The sequence below is a fragment of the Maniola jurtina genome, chromosome 2 (genome assembly GCF_905333055.1).
Source record: "Maniola jurtina chromosome 2, ilManJurt1.1, whole genome shotgun sequence".
NCBI lineage: Eukaryota > Metazoa > Arthropoda > Insecta > Lepidoptera > Nymphalidae > Maniola > Maniola jurtina.
In genome coordinates this window covers 11,829,752-11,849,808 of record NC_060030.1, presented here as the reverse complement: position 1 = coordinate 11,849,808, position 20,057 = coordinate 11,829,752, and the positions used below count along the sequence as shown (strand labels likewise).

Below are 20,057 nucleotides of genomic sequence, written 5' to 3'. Positions count from 1 at the left end.
TTTTGCTACACCATGATAATATATCGAATGTTAGTTAAGCAAACGGTAGGTCTGACATTTTTAATAATAACTTAAAAGCTTTATGTACTTTGGAATGCCGTTGAAGTTGGTAGGCATACTGAAACAAATTACAGAAATCGCTCGCCGCGTTGGTGCAAGGTTGGTTTCTAGGTTGCCACGCGCCATCAGCATAGCCAAAGTTAATATAACTTAGTTTAAGTTTTTATCAAGAAAGACTTTAAGAACGAGATACCCGAAACTGCTTTTCTGCTTGAAGATCAGTTTTGCACCTATGGCTTTTTAGATAAGTAGGTATATCTTTTAAGTTCAGAGGGTGGACTTTAGAGGATTCAAAGTCTATACTGGTAATCTTTCTTTTTTAGAAACTTCGAAAACAGGTAGACCAGGGTGCGTTTGGAACCCTCGTAGCTTTAGTTTTAAGTTTACGTAAAAAAAAAACTGACCATCAGAAGGTGTACGTACTTTGAATAGATCATTTGGAGTTTTGAGTTGGACAATAAGTCGTAGGTATGAAAATGGGGACCCGTCAATAATTTACTCCAACGCGAAATAACTCTTAAGAGTGTTGAACCGGCATGAGCTATTCTTAAGCCATTTTGCCCCCCTATATTTTATTAAACACTGCATTTATGTAAAACATGTATATACTACTTTGTAGAATATTTCCTATTTTATTAAATTGACAGACAACATTTTGCAATTTATTCATAGTTTATCTTTTATTGCCTAAAATACCAAAAGACTATTACTGAATTTTGGATTTCGTGTCATCTTTGACGTTCACTACATCAAAAGTTACTTGGTCGATTCTCACAAAGAGATATATTTACCAAAGAAAAGGTCCTGAACTAATAAGATGTCAGAACCAAATCTTTCGTTTGGCCTTTTTTACATTATAAAAATTCAAACAAAAAAGTCATAATTTCATAAAACTACAGACACATAAAACTGTCATTTAGGTGGGTTATTTTTCTTCATTTATAAATAAAACTAAGTAATCATTAAAGAAAAACATATTTGCAATATAAACAGAAAAAAAAAATTTAAATTTAATTAATATTTGTTTCCATAAAATAATCTTGAAACACACTACAAAACCGTGCAACAAGCAATAGTAAATTGAACTAGGAAATTAGTATCGGCCGAGGCCTCTCCGAGAACGGACGTAACGCTTGTTTGCTTAGCAATTGTTATCGGATTATTTAAAATTTACCTGAAATTGTAGTGCGACTATCACTTCTCAATACTAGGTATTTTTAATACTCGCTATTTTTTCTTAAAGATAGATTAAAACTTTTTGTATATTTTTAAATTGTGTTTATATGATGCTGTAAGGAATTGCATTCCTAAATCCTGGTGATCCCTCGGGATTTTTAAAGGATCATCCGTTTAGATGTTTTTTACGTGGTACAGAAATGCGTTGCATCCCGGGGACGGGCTATTACGGATAGGCTACTTTTGTCCTGGAAAATCAAAAGTTCCCACGGGATTTTTAGAAACCTAAATCCACGCGGGTGAAGCTGCGGGCATCAGTTAGTTAATAAATAAGTATTGCCTCGAGCAAATAGCTGCATTGGTATCTATTGTTCCCTGTCATTGAAAGGGAACAATTTAATTTTCAAAATTTGAAAAAAATTGTAAAACGCGATTTCGGTAGAGAATAGATCAATGCCTATCAGAGCAGTGGCATTGATCTATATTTTTAATAATTTCTAAAAAATAAATTTTTAACTGTTTAAATTTTACATGGGTTTCACATTTATTTCAAGAGCTTTTATAAATATGTAAAACTCAATACTCAAGATATTTTCAGAATCAAATATTTTTAAAGGCTTATAGTTTTACAGTTATTACCGGCTGACAATGCTATATTCCAATAGCCTTGCTATTTGTCCTAGCCGCTAAATAAAATTTTGATGATTCATCGTCCTTTTATGGTATTAGCGCGGTTTCTTGTATTCCATTATGATTTCTTTTTTTTCATTTGCATAATAGCATTAGTTTATTGTCTTTTACAGCATTAGTACGGTATTTTGTATTTAGATTTTGGTTGTATACATTGTACACTCTACCATAACACCTGAAACAATAGGATAATTACTATCATTTGCACGTGGTCATCCCTCGTGGATCTTTATGATGGTTTTATTTTTGAACTAGCTATTACCCGCGGCATCGCTCGCGTGATTCAAGGTTTTAATAATAATTGAGGTTTGTTACAATATTTTATGCAATGCCTAAGTTATTTTATCATGTGTTTTAGCATGCTATCCTGCGGGAACTATTTGTTTTTTTTGAAAGGAAAAGTAGTCTATAATACTTTTTCCTCGACTATGTCTACGCAAAACAACCGGCAAAGTGCGAGTCACACTCGCGCACTAAGAGTTCCGTACTCGGCTATTTTTTCCAACATTTTGCACGATAAGTCAAAAACTATTATGCATAAAAATAAATAAAAACCTGTTTTAGAATTTACAGGTAAAGTCCTTTCATATGATACCCCACTTGGTATAGTTACCTTAGTTTGAAAATTGAAACATTTTTTTTTAATTCGCAGTTTTCAGATTTATTCCTGTACTTGTGCTGTAAGACCTACCTACCTGCCAAATTTCATGATTCTAGGTCAACGGGAAGTACCCTATAGGTTTCTTGACAGACACGACGGAAAGACAGACAGACAGACAGACAACAAAGTGATCCTATAAGGGTTCCGTTTTTACTTGAACCCTAAAAAAATGACGTCAATTCATAGCTCTGTTGTGGTGTTATTGAATGACAAATGCGTGAAAAATAGTATGCTATCCCGCGAGAAGTGTTCATATAATATTTTTCGGGAGAAAAAGTTGCATTTATTACTTACTAGCTGATGCCCGCGACTTCGTTCGCGTGGATGTAGTTTTTTAAAAATTCCGTGGGAACTCTTTGATTTTCCGGGATAAAAAGTAGCCTATATGCTAAACCAGAGTATAATCTATCTCTGTTCTAAATTTCAGCCCAATCCGCCCAGTAGTTTTTGCGTGAAGGAGTAACAAACACACAAACACACACACACACTCACATACAAACTTTCGCCTTTATAATATTAGTGTGATGTGACTAGCTGATACCCGCGACTTCGTTCACGTGGATGTAGGTTTTTTAAAATTCCCGTGGGAATTTTTTGATTTTCCGGGATAAAAAGTAGCCTGTGTGCGAATCCATGGTATAATCTATCTGCATTCTAAATTTCACCCCAATCTGTCCAGTAGTTTTTGCGTGAAGGAGTAACAAACATACACACACACACATACATACAAACTTTCTCCTTTATAATATTAGTGTGATTAGATTCTCAGCTATGTCTTTGCAAAAAAAAAGCGTCCATCCGTAACTCTGTTGCGGCGTTATTGAATGACGAATGCCTGAACGATAGCATGCTATCCTGCAGGAACTGTTTGGTTTTTAGAGAGAAAAGTAGCTTATTTCACTTTTTAGATTCTCCACTATGTCTGTGCAAAAAATGCCGTCAAACCGTAGCTCTGTTGCGGCGTTATTGAACGACAAATGCGTGAAACACAGCGTGCTATCCCGGGGAAACTGTTTGTTTTTCCGGGATAAAAAGTAGCCTATGTCCTTTTCCGGAAAATATCCTAAGTTGGTACCAAATTTCATCAAAATCGGTTCAGCGGTTGAGCCGTGAAAGCGTAGCAAACAGACAGACAGACACACTTTCGCATTTATAATATTATAGTATATAGTATATAGTATATATATATATATATATATATATATATATATATATATATATATAGTATAGATAAAACAATACTTTATCCAACTAAGAGAGGACTGAGTTTTCGGGAGCTATGTATAGTACGTGACAGGTCGAGATGGCAATCGGGGTATGAGGCGGGGGACGTTCTGCACACCCGCACGTCACCCGCGCTATCCCGCACCGGATTAGTCCAGGGATTGTGTGGGTGTGCGGGGCGTCCTCACCCTGATTGCCATCACAACCTGTCACGTGTTGTGTTGCGTATTTGTTTGTTTATTGGCTCATCGATTCACTTATTACTGCCAAACTGCACATTAAATTTTGATAAATGAGATCTCTCTTTCGCTTCGCTTTACCATTCCGTGTGTTAGAGGCTATACTGTCATATGTGATAAAATTTGCCGATGTGTCATAAAAGAACTTATCATAATCAAAACGAATGTAAGAGATATAACCTACAAAACCCAAAAAGTATATTGAAATTGGTTTACCTACACATGACATGAAAAAGAAATGTATATCGAGAAAAAATAAACTTGAAATAGATGGATCGAGTTTGATATCAAATCATAGCAGTTACTATGAAAATTTCGAATACATGTATATAATAATTTATACATATTCAAATATAAATCAATCATCTGCGGTGAAGTCTTTAAAAGTAGTAGGTGGGTTTCTGTACTTTTAGTTTTGAACTTTATCTTATTTTGTTTTTGTATCCCTAGCTTACTTGTGTAGCAATGCACTTATTTTTGATGAATAAATACCTACTCAAGTGTAACATCTGCATTTTTGTACCTGTTAATCCCTTTCATTGTACTGTCCATTGTCTTGCGCTTACGGTAAGTACGATTTAGTACTAACAATAAAATTTGAAAAGATTGTAAAGGACCATAAATAAATAAAAAATGCTCAATGTCTTTATGGGTATTAGCATTGCATTATATTTTTGATAATTTTGCAAATTAAATATTTAAGACTGTTTAAATTTTAGACGGATTTCACATTTATTTTAGCCTTTATAAATATATGTGTGAAAATTATTATAGTAGGTGTAACTATTTATACTGTGCATGATAAGGGAACCATATTTTCGTAAATATGTATAAGGAAAGTTGAATTTTGTATAATTTCTTGACTCTCTTATACTTACACAAGTATATAAAAGATTAGTATTAAGTACTGACTACAATTATAAGTTTTATTCACTCGTACTTAATCTATAAAGACAATACACTGTTTTAAAAAACATTATTGTTTTGAAAAAAACGACAAACTAACACCACATACTTAAAAATATTGAAAAAATAATCTGTTTGAAAATCGTCTAGGATCAAAACGGTTTGTTATAAACTAAACTGCGCTGGGTACGTCCGTTCACGGAAACAAACAAAGAACCTCGGGTAAATACCTAAACTTGTGTTCCAGGCTCATGCTTCAACGCTCTTAACAGCTGGCATGAAATCGCGCTGTACGTGGGTGAAGCACAATTTGAAATCAGTTTCTATTTGTAGCTACATAATAACATCCTCGGTGCACTTGGCCGCCGCTCGCCACCAGAAGTAGTTCAATGTTAGCAACAGGAAGATGGTTGTTAACCGTTTGTGCGAATACCGTCACACCGTCTTCGCGGGGGGGCGGAGGGGTTGACCATAAGTGGAGTATTGCGCAACACAAAACAGGACACATTATTTACGGGAGTCCTATGCAAATAAAATAATTTTGCTACCATTTTGTAATCTCTAAAAAAATTCTAAAAAAAAATTAAATACATGCGAGTCAGAGTCGCGCACCCAGGGTTCCATACTCGGGTATTTTTTCCGACATTTTGCACGATAAATCTAAAACTATTATGCTTAAAAATAAATAACAATCAGTTTTAGAATGTACGAGTAAAGCCCTTTCATAGGATACCCCACTTGGGATAGTTATCTTTGAAAATTAAAACACATTTTAAATATTTTAAAGAGCTAAGACCTACCTGGCAAATTTCATGATTCTAGGTCAAAGGGAACCTACCTTATAGGTTTAGGACGGACGGACAGACAGACAACAAAGTGATCCTATAAGGGTTCCGTTTTTCCATTTGAGGTACGGAACCCTAAAATTGCGAAACCAGCCCTAAAAAATTGCACGTCTCTGCCTACGTGCATATTTCATAAAATCAAGGCAATTTATTCAAAACAGGTAGCACTGTAAACTTTTTGACCAACTTAATATAATTTTATAAACGCGAAAGTTTGTATGTATGGATATTTTTTACTCTTTCACGCAAAAACTACTGGACGGATTTGGCTGAAATTTGGAATGGAGATAGAGTATACCCTGGATTAACACATAGGCTACTTTTTATCTCGGAAAATCAATGAGTTTCCACTGGATTACGGGGGAAGTCGCGGGTGTCACTAGTGTAATATAATTTCTACTTTTCATAAGAGTTCTTGTCAATACAATACCTATAATGAATTTTATTTGGGTTTAAAATTATTCGTGGTTGCATTATAGACGAGAAAATAATACAAAATAATATTAGTTTGACTTATATGACCTGCCTTTGCAGCACATAAACGCTATTATACTATTTCACACTGTATTCAGAGTATAATAGCTGACCGGTGCAATCATTTGATTTAGGTATATTATAATACCTATTGTGAAACTAGGTCAGATGCAATGCAGAGATCAATTTTATGTACCTACTCTAACTAAAGAAAATTGCTCATCTTTTTATTTATTTTTATAAATAAAAAAGATGTGCAAACAGTATAGGTACCTACTCATTCTTGTTTATTCGTAGTAGGTACTAGTTATATTATTGTACACGTAGTTTTGTATTATTATGTTAGAGATGGAGAGGATCGCATACAGACGGAGTAAAGCTGCGTTTTTGTAGAACTTGATTTTAAGCAGTTTGACATAACTAATATTATCCTTGAAATAGGTAAGTGTAATGAAATAGAAAGTTTTTTATCCGAATAGGTTCTTACAATTTGATTTTGAATATCAACCACTAGTTCAAAATACCTTTCCAACCGAGAAGAACCAGCAAGAATGTAATGAAAACGAAACGATGGACGCGATCCACAGCCTGCACATGGGCACTCCTGCGATTGCTTGCGCCGTCACTGTACCTAATATACCAAAATAAATAATGCAGAGTTTAAGACGTTATCCAGAAAGACGCCGCGATTCAACTCTGCCGGTATGCGTCGTACCTTGTTTGAATTATTGATATAAATTCACGTGATTTGTTTGCAGTAGGTACCTACGTAGATATAAAACGAGTAAGCGTTAACATGATTACGCAATGCCAATAAAATGATGGATTAAGTAATTTGACGAGAATTCGTGTTAAAGTAATTAAACATACCTACCTACGCGAAACAGTGTGAAATGCGCATTGGTTTGCACGTTGTTTGTTTTAATTATCATGATTACAAGTTTGTTAATTTGATACGATGTAATTACCTACTAGTGTTTTAAGTTTGTTTCACATTTATTTATTGAGCCTCAAAAAATGTCGCTATCTTGTCTCTCAATCACAGGGTGAGATCTATAGAGCGCACTCTGATTTTGCCTCCTTAAGACAGAGTTAAAGCGAGACAAATGTATAACTCTCACATAAATCTGTCTCGTTTTAACTCAATCTTAGGTCTAAGGAAAGTCAAAGTACCCTAAGCCGGAACTTGGCCTGACGCAGTCCGTGCGTCTTAATATGCCTATATTCTGTGGGGTGGTTCACTCTCAGTGTCACAATGAATGTTAGTCATCATGCTCATTTTTTAATCCATGGATGGTTTTCTATGAAACAATATTTTAATATCAGCCAGGAAAGCAGCAATGTAGAACCAACCAACCGCAGTGGCTATCATTGCATTCACCGTTAAACACCGAGTTAACGAATCACCTAGCCGGTACCCGTTTTCCGTTCATCATTAACTAACATAATATCTTCTTTTATAAATACATAATTCATATTATTTTGCTAGCTGTTGCCCGCAACTTCGTTTGCGTGGATTTAGGTTTTCAATATCCTGTAGGAACTCTTTGATTTTGCGAGATAAAAAGTAGCCTATGTGTTAATCCAAGGTATAATCTATATCCATTCCGATAAAAAGTAGCCTGTGTCAATTAATGCAGGTTATAATCTATCTCCATTCCGAATTTCAGACAAATCCGTTCAGTAGTTTTTGCGTGAAAGAGTAACAAACATACACACATACACACAAACTTATAATAGGTATTAGTGTGAGTTGTGATACACTTAGTGAAAACTGACAACCCTATCAAAACATCAATGGCACGATTAACGTCATTCATCGTCATCACGAGGTGGTATTATGGCGCGATTATGGCATAGTGGCATTACTTTGAGAGGCTGCCGAGAAGCCGAAAGCTTTGGATTAATGAAGCAATCCAAGCAAGTACGTATGTATCTTTAATCTTAAATTATGGCTTCGATGGTATTCCGTATCATGTAGGTTTATGGGCAAGCCCCAGGAAGATTATATGTCCTATTTGTCAGCTCGAAATTTGGATATACCACTTTCTGACCTTATCTAAATATATAAAAGGAAAATCTGATTGACTGACTGATCGGGCTCTTTGGCATGCAGATAGCTATTATGATGTAGACAACCGCTAAGAAAGGATTTTTGAAAATTCAACCCCTAAAGGAGTAAAATAGGGGTTTGAAATTTGTGTAGTCATAAGTCAGTCCTATATGTATAAGATTATAAGATAGAATCGAAGAATATCTCCTAAATCCAAACTTACAAACATTACATTTTTATAATATTTTTTCGGTGTTCCTGCGCAAACGAATTTCCCCAATGAAACTTATACGTTTTTATACAGGAAAAGTATGTTCAGGAATAACTCTTCTAATATTGAATGAGTGCAATGAGAGTATAGCTTTGCGTTATTAGGATTAATAAATATGTAACAGGCACATTATTGGAGCAATTTGTTCATATATCTCGCGGCAAACTCATCAAGTGGGTTGTATTAGACTCTTCCGCCTGCGGTTTATAGTGTATACCTCTTCTGCTGACCTTGGAACTGCTTTTAGACGGAAAAGATACGTATTATCTAATTTACCTTGCTTCGATACTTTTATTTGAGTAACAAACGGTGACCAACATTGTGCGAAACCCTGAGAGTTCTCCATATTATTACTGTAAAGTTTGCCAATCTGCACTTGGCCTAATCCCTTCTCATTCCAAAAGGAGACTTTTGCTCAGGTTGATCATGAATATGATGATGGTAACAAAATATATAAAATATACCTACGAAACAGATACCTACTAGTAGTTTGCTTCGAATTATGACCGCAATAATTTTGACCTCCTATGAAGTATGAATCCGGCTCACCTGTTTTGTACATGATAGTTAGGTTAGGTACCAGTACAAGTAACCATATAATCTCTCCGTCTCTTGAAGTTATTTAAAAGTAGTGTATTTAATGAATTAAAAAAAAAACCGTTTTTTAAAATAAGTCATATAAAAATTACCAGTAATAACAACTTAGTATTGAACACTTAAGTATTAATTATTGACCTCTAATATTTTGCAGTAAGTATAATAAATATCGATACCGAAAGGCTATGTTGATAATGATGAAATTATGAGTCACTAAAGGTTGATGCAACGGATATACAAACTGCACCGGATGGCCGTGGACACTGAAACCGAGCCATATTGAGTATTTAAATATTTCGCAAAATAAACATTGCTTGTTTTAACATTTATTGCTTAGGGTAGTTAACATTAATAAAGCCAATTTACAGGCTGTGTTGTTTATAATGAAGGAAATTATAATGTACATCGACTCACCTAGATTTTTAGTTAAGGGGCGTTTCCATAGCGCATTGTTCATACAAACGTAGTTTGTTTCTCATTTATATATGAATCGTTCAAACTCAGTGAAAGGTTCACACACCTTCAAATATCTGTTTCTGTGCTAGCCAAATTTCCGTAAAAATAATCAGTACTTATTAAAGTCTTACGGGCTTAAAGATTTGTATGTAAATCCTTGAGCCCGTGTAATTTCAAAACTAAATAATATTTTAACAGAAATCTGGCAAACGACAAACATAAACACTTATTAGTTCCTAAAACATACCTACACAACATTGTGGTTAATCAACCACAATGTTGTGTAGGTAGGAACTAATAAGTATTTTCTGTTTAATCAAACAGAAAATACTTATTAGTTCCTAAAACGTACTTACACAACATTGTGGTTGATTGGTTAATAAGAGCCAATTTACATTTGTATGAAGCGCACTACAAATAAATTCCTCTTAACGCGGCGGTCTCCGTTTTCGTCGATACTAAAGTTTACTAAAATGGAATTAAGTTAGGAACGCATGGATCGAAAAATTTGAAATTAATATATAATATTTTTCATTATATCCCCTTGGATTTGGTCCGATTAAAACATGATTGGACAAACTTTCCTCGATAGAAAAAAAATCAGAAGTTTGGTCTAAAACCTTAGACTTTTGGGTTTTTCTCTTTAATGACAAAGCTCTTAAAGACGTAACTTTCACCATAGGTGTAAAACAATCAAATAAATAATTCGGTCCGATCATTTCACAGTAAGTGCTATATTTCAAATTATATTCTAAATTATTTGATTTCACGCTTCCTCGCTTATTCTCTTCAAATCGCGTACAGAGCGAGTACAAAGAATTTTCGACCCTATTGTTGAGTCTTATGGGCCGTAATTACGTTATCTTGTCAGTCATACCCGTCGCCTCAGCGCGGCAGGACCTGTTTCGGGTTTCATAAGCATTTTGTCATACTGTAATTGTACAGAATGCCATAGAGTAGTAAATTCAGTACTATGTTATAAAGTATTTTTATTTAGGATATTTCTAGATTTTAAGATAAGTTTATATTGTGCATTTATTACATTAAAAAAGTAATTATTTTAAAAAGAATGCAGTAAACAGTACATTGCAGTGTAGTGAAGCTAATATTAGGTCATTATAGACCAGGACTTATAATTTGAAAATAAAAATTAATTAATCTGAGTGCTCTATCCCGGTAGCTCAAAGATCAAAAACCAAACTTGTAAAATGCATAAGTATTAGAAGATAAGATGGAAAAAAAACTTTATTGATATCAATTTAAAGGTTTTTAGGGGAAAGTACTAATTATTATGAAAATAGGATGAGAGGAGACCGCGTATAAGCAAGCGTAGTGTAGGACGTCCTCCAGCACGATGGACTGATGATATAAAGCGGCTGGCGCTCTTTAGGGAAGGCCCATGTCCAACAGTGGACATCCACGGGCTCTAATGATGATGATGATGATCATGATTATTATGAAAATGACATCCACTTTCAAGTCCGAGATGTTTATCCAAGGTGTTATAATTTTTAGTTTCTTCACTTGCTATGCAATGATATCATTTATTAGGGTTCCGTACCTCAAAAAGAAAAGCGGAACGCTTATAGGATCAATTTGCTGTCTGTTTGTCTGTCTATCTAACTGTATGTCTGTCTATCTGTCCGCCTGTCAGTCTGTTTTGTCCGTGTGTGTTGTGTCTGTCAGGAAAACCTATAGGGTACTTCCCGTTGACCTAGAATCATGAAATTTGGCAAAAACCATGAATTTATGGGTTCATTAAAAAACAATGTGTTTCAATTTTCAAAGTAAGATAACTATACCAAGTGGGGTATCATATAAAAGGGTTTTACCTGAACATTCTAAAACTGATTTTAATTTATTTTTAAGCATAATAGTTTTTGATTTATCTTGCAAAATGTCGGAAAAATACCTGAGTACGGATACGGAAACTTGGTGCGCGAGTCTGACTCGCACTTGGCTGGTTTTTTTATGTATATACGTCACTAAGTAGTCAATAATAAGTTTGACTAAAAATTGCAGTGTCATAAATGTTTTATAGATCAAAAAAATAATCATACTATTAAATATTCCTTCAACTTAGACCTTATTGTCACAGTTTAAAAGTTGAAAATGTGCAAAACAAAATTTCATACGTACTTAATACTTTTTCTCATAAAACTAGTTCAATTTACAAGAAATGAAAGATCCTATTGTGTTTGCCTTTGTCAATACAAAGGATCTTTGTGGCTTTTGTGTTCTCACTCACGTATACTAACATTAAAATATCGATGTTAAAATATTCGTTGTAAAACTTACCTTATGCAGTTATTCTTAAAGTATACATTAAATTGTTATTAGGACGAGAGTTGCTTCGTTTTGGAATGCCAAATCAGTGTATCAATTTTTCTTGTTTTGAATCGAAAGGTAAGAACAGTAATAAAATGTAACTACTGAAATCGTTTGTTCGTAGCTTTTATAGGTTCGTGAGAAGTAGTATTGTTGTATGATAATTTGGTCAATTTACAGATCAAATTTCTCAAAATCCTGTCTTAGTGCGGGTCTACGTTATATAGAGAACCAACTGCACCTTTTCAAACTTCAAAATCCCATCAGGACCAGTCCTGGCACAATTGTTAGTTAGTGGTAGTACCTTTTCACCCCCACTTTTTTTCATATTACATCCGTTAGGTCAATTTTTTTCGTATAAAATGTAGCCTATGTTACCCGGATTTACACCTCATTCATCAAAATCAGCCCAGTAGTTTCGGCGCTACGGTGGAACACACAGAATCTGGATACAAACACACACACATACATATACAGACTGCTAAAATCATAACTCTTCCTTTTGGCTTTGCCGCAATGGGGTAAAAAAACAGGCTGAATTGAGAACCACCTTCTTTTTGGAAGTTGGTTAAAAATTAAAAAAGGAGCAAGCAACAGACCATTTAGACTATTTACTTTTCCAGACGTTTTAGATACTATCTCATTCAGCGTTTATGTCATCCAACTATGTAATTTGACGTCTGGCTAATGAGGTGTTCTAATCATACAGACTATTCACAATTCCAGACGTTTTGCTACTTGTGCATTCTGTTTTTATGGCGTACAGCTAAATTGACTCTCTGCTGACTGGGTAATCTGCTTTGATGTCATCTAGCTGAATTGTCTATTGGCTTACTAGGCACTTTGCTTTCATGTCAGTCAACGTAAAATTGTCTTTTAGCGAAAAGGTAATGACCTCTTTTTCTGGATGCCTAATGATAGGCATCCAGAAAAAGAGCTCAGCTTCTGAATTAGAGAAAATAATTACTACAAATTTAAAATTTGAATCAATGGCCCGAATCTGAATATAACAAAAAAGCTATAAAATATTTTAATCTCTGTCTTGACTTTGTTCAGTATCATATAAAAACATTTCTCCAGCGCTTTGACTTTGAACCTTAACGTAAACAGTTAAGTTAGCGTATTGAATGTGTACATACCTACTTATGCTCTTTTGGAATATTTCACCTAATTAGTTAACTTTTATGGCTATTAGCTCCGAGCGGGCCGGTTTGACTGTAACCATATTGAATAAACAAAAACAAGGATTATAAACAAAACAGCTTTTTATACAACACGAAATATATTATAATGTTATCCTGTTATGGCTGCAGGTGCATATAATCTCTTTCAGGTGTTTTTGCACGCCTAGCGCGTGTGATATTTTTTTACTGTAAACGTTTTGATAATATGAAAAAATAGGATTTTACGATCTCGGTAATTAGTGAAATGCAATAAATAGTTACTTGTGTAATGTCCGCGCTAACTATATTTTCATTGAATTTCAGTTGAGTGTAATTTCTATAATCTCAGCATCTATAATAGCAATAAGATATAGAAAATATAAGATTTACCTATAAATGTAAGTAATTAGGAATGACAGTATTATCATTATCAATAAGTGAAAATTTCAGAAACTTGGACTTGTCCATGCTATAATCTTTTATCCATGTGAAGTATCTTCTTTCAAGGCCAAATGTAATGGTCACCACAGTAATGACCAAAACTGGCAGATAGGGGTTTATAATGAGAACGTTAACGTAAAATAGACCTTAACCGCCTTGTTTTATAGCTCAAATTAATCCATTCATGTATAGCCAGTCAGACAGAACCAGAAATTAAAATCGGTGTAATTGAATTTAGGACCTTAAGTCAAGGTTATTTAGGCCCATTTTAATTTAATGTTACTGTGTGTGTGTGATCTCATTCTATGAAAGTTGGTGAAATGTTAAATCTCCTACTATAATAAGCATACAGGTTGAAAAAGACACCTATTAGCATGATTGTAAATAGATTGTCATTCATTATTTCTCGTTGTTGACAAAACAATAAAAGTACATTATAATATTGTTGTTTTTTTTTATCAGTGACTGTTTACTAACTAATGATAGTAACTTGGCAACAGTGTGCATTAAAATCCATACTAATATTATAAATGCGAAAGTGTGTCTGTCTGTCTGCTACGTTTTCACGGCCCAACCACTGAACCGATTTTAATGAAATTTGGTACAGACTTGGGATACATCCTGGAGAAGGACATAGGCTACTTTTTATCCCGGAAAAATGAAGAGTTCCTACGGGATTCAAAAAAACCGAAATCAACGCAGGCGAAGCCGCAGGGATCCTCTAGTAGTATATAAAACAATATTTAACTTGTACACATATTTTTTATAGATACGCAATGTTATATATTACAATAAAGTAACCCAGCGAAGTCGAATGTAATCGATTCTGATGATACCTACAGATTAATTTTTTTAAATAAATTTTTAATTATTTCATAATAAATATTTTTTATCACTATAACTTTGAATTTTAAACTTATACATAACTTGACTTTTTACTCCATCGTAAACACTGAAGTGGGGTGACGTAATGATTAAATGCAGGAGCGATGTGAAAATAATAATCTACACTGTGGCGATGCGCAACCGGTTCAGGGGCGTCTAAGAGAGATGCCGATACAATGTGTATCGCCATCTCTAGATTTGAAATTATACCTGGAATATACCGTCCCCTTAAGTAAAATAATGTACGCGACCTACAGATCACGTTATCATGTTAGATATGTATGTTTTATGTTTCCAAAATTACTAAAGGCTGTAGTATTGCGCAGGTGTTCTGAAGCATAGGGCGCATTTTCACTACTTTTTACCCGACTACGGCAAAGCCGAAAGAATGAATGTAATTTGTCTTTCCGGGCGAACTTTGAATATAATAACACCTAAGTATATTATTTACAAGTTTGACCGGATGCCAATAGTATGGTTGTGCTGTCAAATCAATTTCATTAATTTGTTCAATGAAATATAATATTATGGTCGTTTAAAAGTAAAACGGATATTTGTTATTGCATTTATTCATTAGCTTGCACAATAGTAAAAGTTGCTGCTAAGCTGCTAACCAAATAAATCACTTCTTAATTGCAGAGTTTACATTCCCGTTTACCACGTGTACCTACATGTCCTAGGTATTATATGTACCTAAGTATTAATTAAATCAATTAAGTAAGCCTCAATAGCTCAACGGTTATAGGAGCGGACTGAAATCCGAAATTTCGGCGGTTCAAACCCAACCCGTTGCACTATTGTCGTTCCCACTCAAAGCACAAGCTTAACGCTTAGTTGGAGGGGAAAGGGGAATGTTAGTCATGACTAAAATGACTAATATTCTTTAAAAGAAAAAGACGTAGTACGTCGACTGTGCAGAGGGCCATCGACTATGTAATGTACTACTTACGAACTCACGAACTTTGAACTCGTTTTAGCACAGTTTTAGCCCATTTTGCTTGGAAACGAGTTCAAATATATTAATTAAGATCATGAAAAGCTAGTCTTCATTAAAATGAGCAAATAATATTTTTTTATCAGACTGACTTAAGCCAATGAAGTTCGATAAGGTTAGGTAGTTTACAAATTTTTGTAAAGTAAGTAAAACTCTTTAGACCGGATTGTTTTGCGAAATATTATGGAAATTGCTAATAGCCGGATAACAGCTGGGCGTTACTGGTTTCATCTTAAAAGTTCACACAAAAGGTCACTAGACCCAAGACTATCTGACGCCCGAATATTGTCATCTCGAGATGAAAACTTGTTGCTAACATTTTTTATTTATATGTACATTGTGAGTAAACGAGCAGATATGTCACCTAATGTTAAGTGATTACCACCGCCTAAAATGCTACGAAAAAATGGACTCTATACCTACTGGGCATCAAATGTTACGGTGGAGTTAGAACTTAGAGATATGTGGAAACCGGAAAAAGTAACCGATATCTTTTTTCATCTGGTCACGTTGGATTTACCTGTGCGTCATTTCCACTAAATTGTTTCACCACCAACTGAATTGAAGGCTGTACCTTGACGTCAATTGACCTTTTTATTTACATAGGTAATTCTCACAAAGCTTAGCTGTGACAAAATCACTGACTGCTATTTCGTTTGAAAAACAAGCAGTGTTTGAATAAACAAGACAGAACAACGGGAAAATGAGTCAATCTTTTTTATATGTATTAGTAAAATATTTTCGAACTATGTGCCCTACCCATTACCACCTCAACTTTGCAATTCGTTTAGTTATGTTGGTTACTCTGATTCTCCTAGGAATCTCCTCATTTCTGATTTGATCACGTAGAAACACTACAAACATACACGTACGTCCCTCGCCGCCTGAGTGACTCTGAGCTTTCTTTTGAGGTCCATACAACGAGTCGCAGGGAGTTGCTGGATTCAGGCAACACAAGACCGTGGCGTGTGGAAGTCCCCACCAAGGGACCTTTGTCCAGCTGTGACGATGAATCGCTTGACGAAGATAATGATGATGAGTAAAATGTTTTACCTTGTTTTAAAACTCTACTGCTGCCTTTTCATTAACAGGGCTCTCTCCGTCACTTACTCCATACAATCGTAGTTCCAATTTCATTTGAATATTAAGCAACTTTTCCATGAAATTTTGCAGACATATTCTAGAAACTAGTATCTGTGCCTGTGGTGTTTTAGATTTTTCTAAAAATATGTAGTTTTAAAATTACAGGGGCTCAAACATTTGTATGTGAATTTTTAAGACCGCGTAACTTTGAACCCGAATATTTTAACAGATATCTGGAAAACCACAGGCATAGAGAGCTGGTGTTTTTATCATTTCAATGCCTAAATGAAACTACTTCTAGGGTTCAGAGCAGATCATGTCGATTCTACTCTTTCCTTAGTCAAATTATAAGATAATCGGAACAACAACATTTAAAGCCTAGCTTAGTTAATAAAGCTTTGTATAATCACTATACGCTAAGCCATTTCCTTATAAAGTGAAATCTTGAATACAACGCTCTATTTGACGTTTCCATTTGCAATGTAACTGGACCCTGGAACGAGATTCTATACACGAACCCATTCAACTGCAAACTTGGGAACTAGATATCAGTCTTTTTTACTCTAATACTAAAGGGAATTAGATATCTCGCGAACTAGGAAGATAATCACATAAACCAATTTTCTTACGCAATTTGTATTGATGCGGCTTAGTGGTAGTAACATAACAACAATTGAATTGAAATGAGCTGGGTCCGTTTTACCAGAGGATCATCTACTAAAGTGCTAACCAACGCAACCATTTTAAGGTTGCAAACATGTATAGGTAAGCTGATGCCCGCGTGGATTTAGATTTTAAAATCCCGTGGGAACTCTGATTTTCTGCGATAAAAAGTAGCCTATGCCACTCTCCAGGTCTTTTACTACACCCATGCAAAAAATCAAGCTGATCAGTTGCTCCACTGGGGCATGATTGAAGGACAAGCCAACAAACATACATACTTTCATATTTATAATATGGATAGTGGTTATCTGTTAGGTCTATCAGGTATTTAACGAACACCACAGAAAACTATGAAAGGATGGATTACGGGCTAACCATCTCCCAGCATGACAAATTATTTTACATGAAAACCCAAAAAAATAAACAAGTAAAAGAAAATACATTAAGAACAAAAATACATCCATACTATAACAATATTATAAATGCGAAAGGGTGTCTGTCTGTCTGCTGGCTTTTCAAGGCCCAACAATTTAACGGACTTTGATGTTTGGTATCGAGTTAGCTTACATCCCTCTTTTATCCCTTTTTTTATCCCAAAAAATCGAAAAGTTCCCCAAGGGAGTTTTAAAAACCTAAATCTACGTGGACGTCAACAAAGAGATAATTTATTATTATGGCATCTAATCTGATTCGTTCTCCATGACATTGGCAAAGAACGTTCTTGAATTTGCAAATCTGAAAGTCATTAACCATGAAAGAAAGAGAATGATGACAAATTAACCCACAATCCTAAATTAGATTAACTGGTCGCGGTCGCCATAAAACGGGTTATTAATCGTTTTCAAGTCCATTTGGCAGCAACAATGGAACTAATTCCAACTAAAGTTTTACTTTTATTTCGAATTTGCAGGTTAACGACCTATCGTTACATCAATAGAATAAATCTATGAGAAAACAATTAAATGTCTGATCGTTCAATCGATCGATTTTTTCTTGATTGAACTAGGTTTTTACTGTTTCAAGTTACTTTGGCTCGCTGTGCATAACAAATATCAATGGAAAGGTATAAGCAGATATCTACTCGTAGCACGAAATATATTAATTGGACATAAACATAATTAACGTTAACTCTTAAATAGTTAACGATAACTTTGCGTATATGTGCATAAAAAATATTTCGTAAAACCGACTAATAGGGTCTGTGTCATCTAACTTCAAGATTTCAAGATTAATAATAACAATGTTACTTTTCTTGGTCTGCTAGATATAAACTTTGTATTTCAAGGGACGCAATAATACGAATACCAAACTCTTATTAAATTGTCCGCCCTACAGCTAAATAAAGATCGGCAATAAAGGGCCAGGTGGCTCGATATATCACTGCTTTAATGCAACAGTATAATTTTATAAGATCTTTTACCAATTCAGGAGTAGGTTAAGGTTCTTTTGACAGTGTGATTGAGGAAGTGTCTCGTAACGGCCACCTTGTTGTTTAAACATTTAAATAAAAACCTTTTTTAATTATGCCACTTAATTAAGCAAGGCTGAATACAGTAATTTATAATTTTTTTTTAAGAAAAATTTATTTAGGTGCGACTTGAGAACAGGTGTGTAACTAGTAAAGAGCAACCGCCGAGTTTCTTACTGGTTGTTCTCGGTAGGGAAGGCACCAGTGCAGTGGTAGATGCATTTGACGATTCAAAAGTATTTGTAAAAATTTATTTGAAGAAAAATAAGTCTTTTCTATTCTAAAAGAAGCATTTGTGGGAATACTCTATGGTCCCGCACAGTATAAAATAAAAAGAATGTCATCATATTAATACATAGTCATTCAATTTATTCTTCTAATGACCCATGAAATGAAACGATTTACAGAAAAAAAAAAAACAATTTAAGTATTGCTTCCGTGTTTGTTTTTATAAAGATGTTGTCTTGGTAATTACGAACGTAAGATTAATTTTATCGCACACACTTGAACTTGGCGTTAGAAATTCAGATCAGCTAATCATGCGTGGGCTAAACGGGTCATAAATTCTAGTCAAAGCATCTTGGACTGCAAAATTCGTACTTCTGTAACTATTAAATGTGCATTAGTTAAAATAGATTTGAGACTGCGGATGTTGCGGGTTTAAATAAGTATTAACAACGGTTTTTAATTTTTGTTGAATGAAATAGCTACATAAAATGTAATTTCTTATACATAATTTTACTACATAAAGTCTACGATGCCGTCTACATGAATTTAGACATTTTTTAAAACCCCGTGTTTTAGGAAAATTTGAAAGTTCTGACAGAAAGTTGATTTTATCTAAATATTGCACTTATCTGCTATTTTTTTTAAATTATTAGTGCGATGAGTTTAAACACCGGTTTTGCTATGAAAAAAATAATTAATATAATATAGCTACTTGCATGCCTGGTATGCATTGCAATGCATCTCGCGGGCCATCCTTACACCTCGTTGATGGTATTATGTCAGAAACCTTCAAGTGTCAAAAACTGTACAGTTTCAACTGAATCAGATGAACGGTGCGGCAGACAAACATTAATTTTTATACTGGCTATAAACATAATAACTAAAGATAAAACGACAACACATTTATCTTACAGCATAATAGCTATAATTTCAAAGTAAGGGTCGGGTCATTGTCGCTTAGGTTCATATAATTAGCTTCATTAAAACATAGACGTGATTATCACGTATCCGGTATTTTGTATGCTGTAGTATTAGTTTTATTGGACGTTCATAATATCATGCACTTCTGCAAAACGTAGGCATTTCATTTCGATTTTACCTAGGTATACCTTGTTGCTAGTATTTGGAAAAATGATAGCCGACTTATCCCGT

At 34.5% G+C, this 20,057-nt stretch overlaps 1 protein-coding gene across 2 annotated transcripts in view; it reads right to left on the bottom strand.

Moving 5' to 3' along the window:
* The window catches only part of LOC123877994 (protein windpipe), a 66,111-nt gene that overhangs the window by 3,532 nt on the left and 42,522 nt on the right, over positions 1 to 20,057 (bottom strand). The window contains exon 3 of one of the 2 annotated variants that reach the window (XM_045924976.1): positions 17,976 to 17,986. The exons of the other annotated variant lie outside the window; for it this stretch is intronic. The gene's annotated coding sequence lies outside the window, so the exon portion shown is untranslated. The remainder of the gene's footprint in view (positions 1 to 17,975; positions 17,987 to 20,057) is intronic. 2 annotated transcript variants of the gene reach the window in all.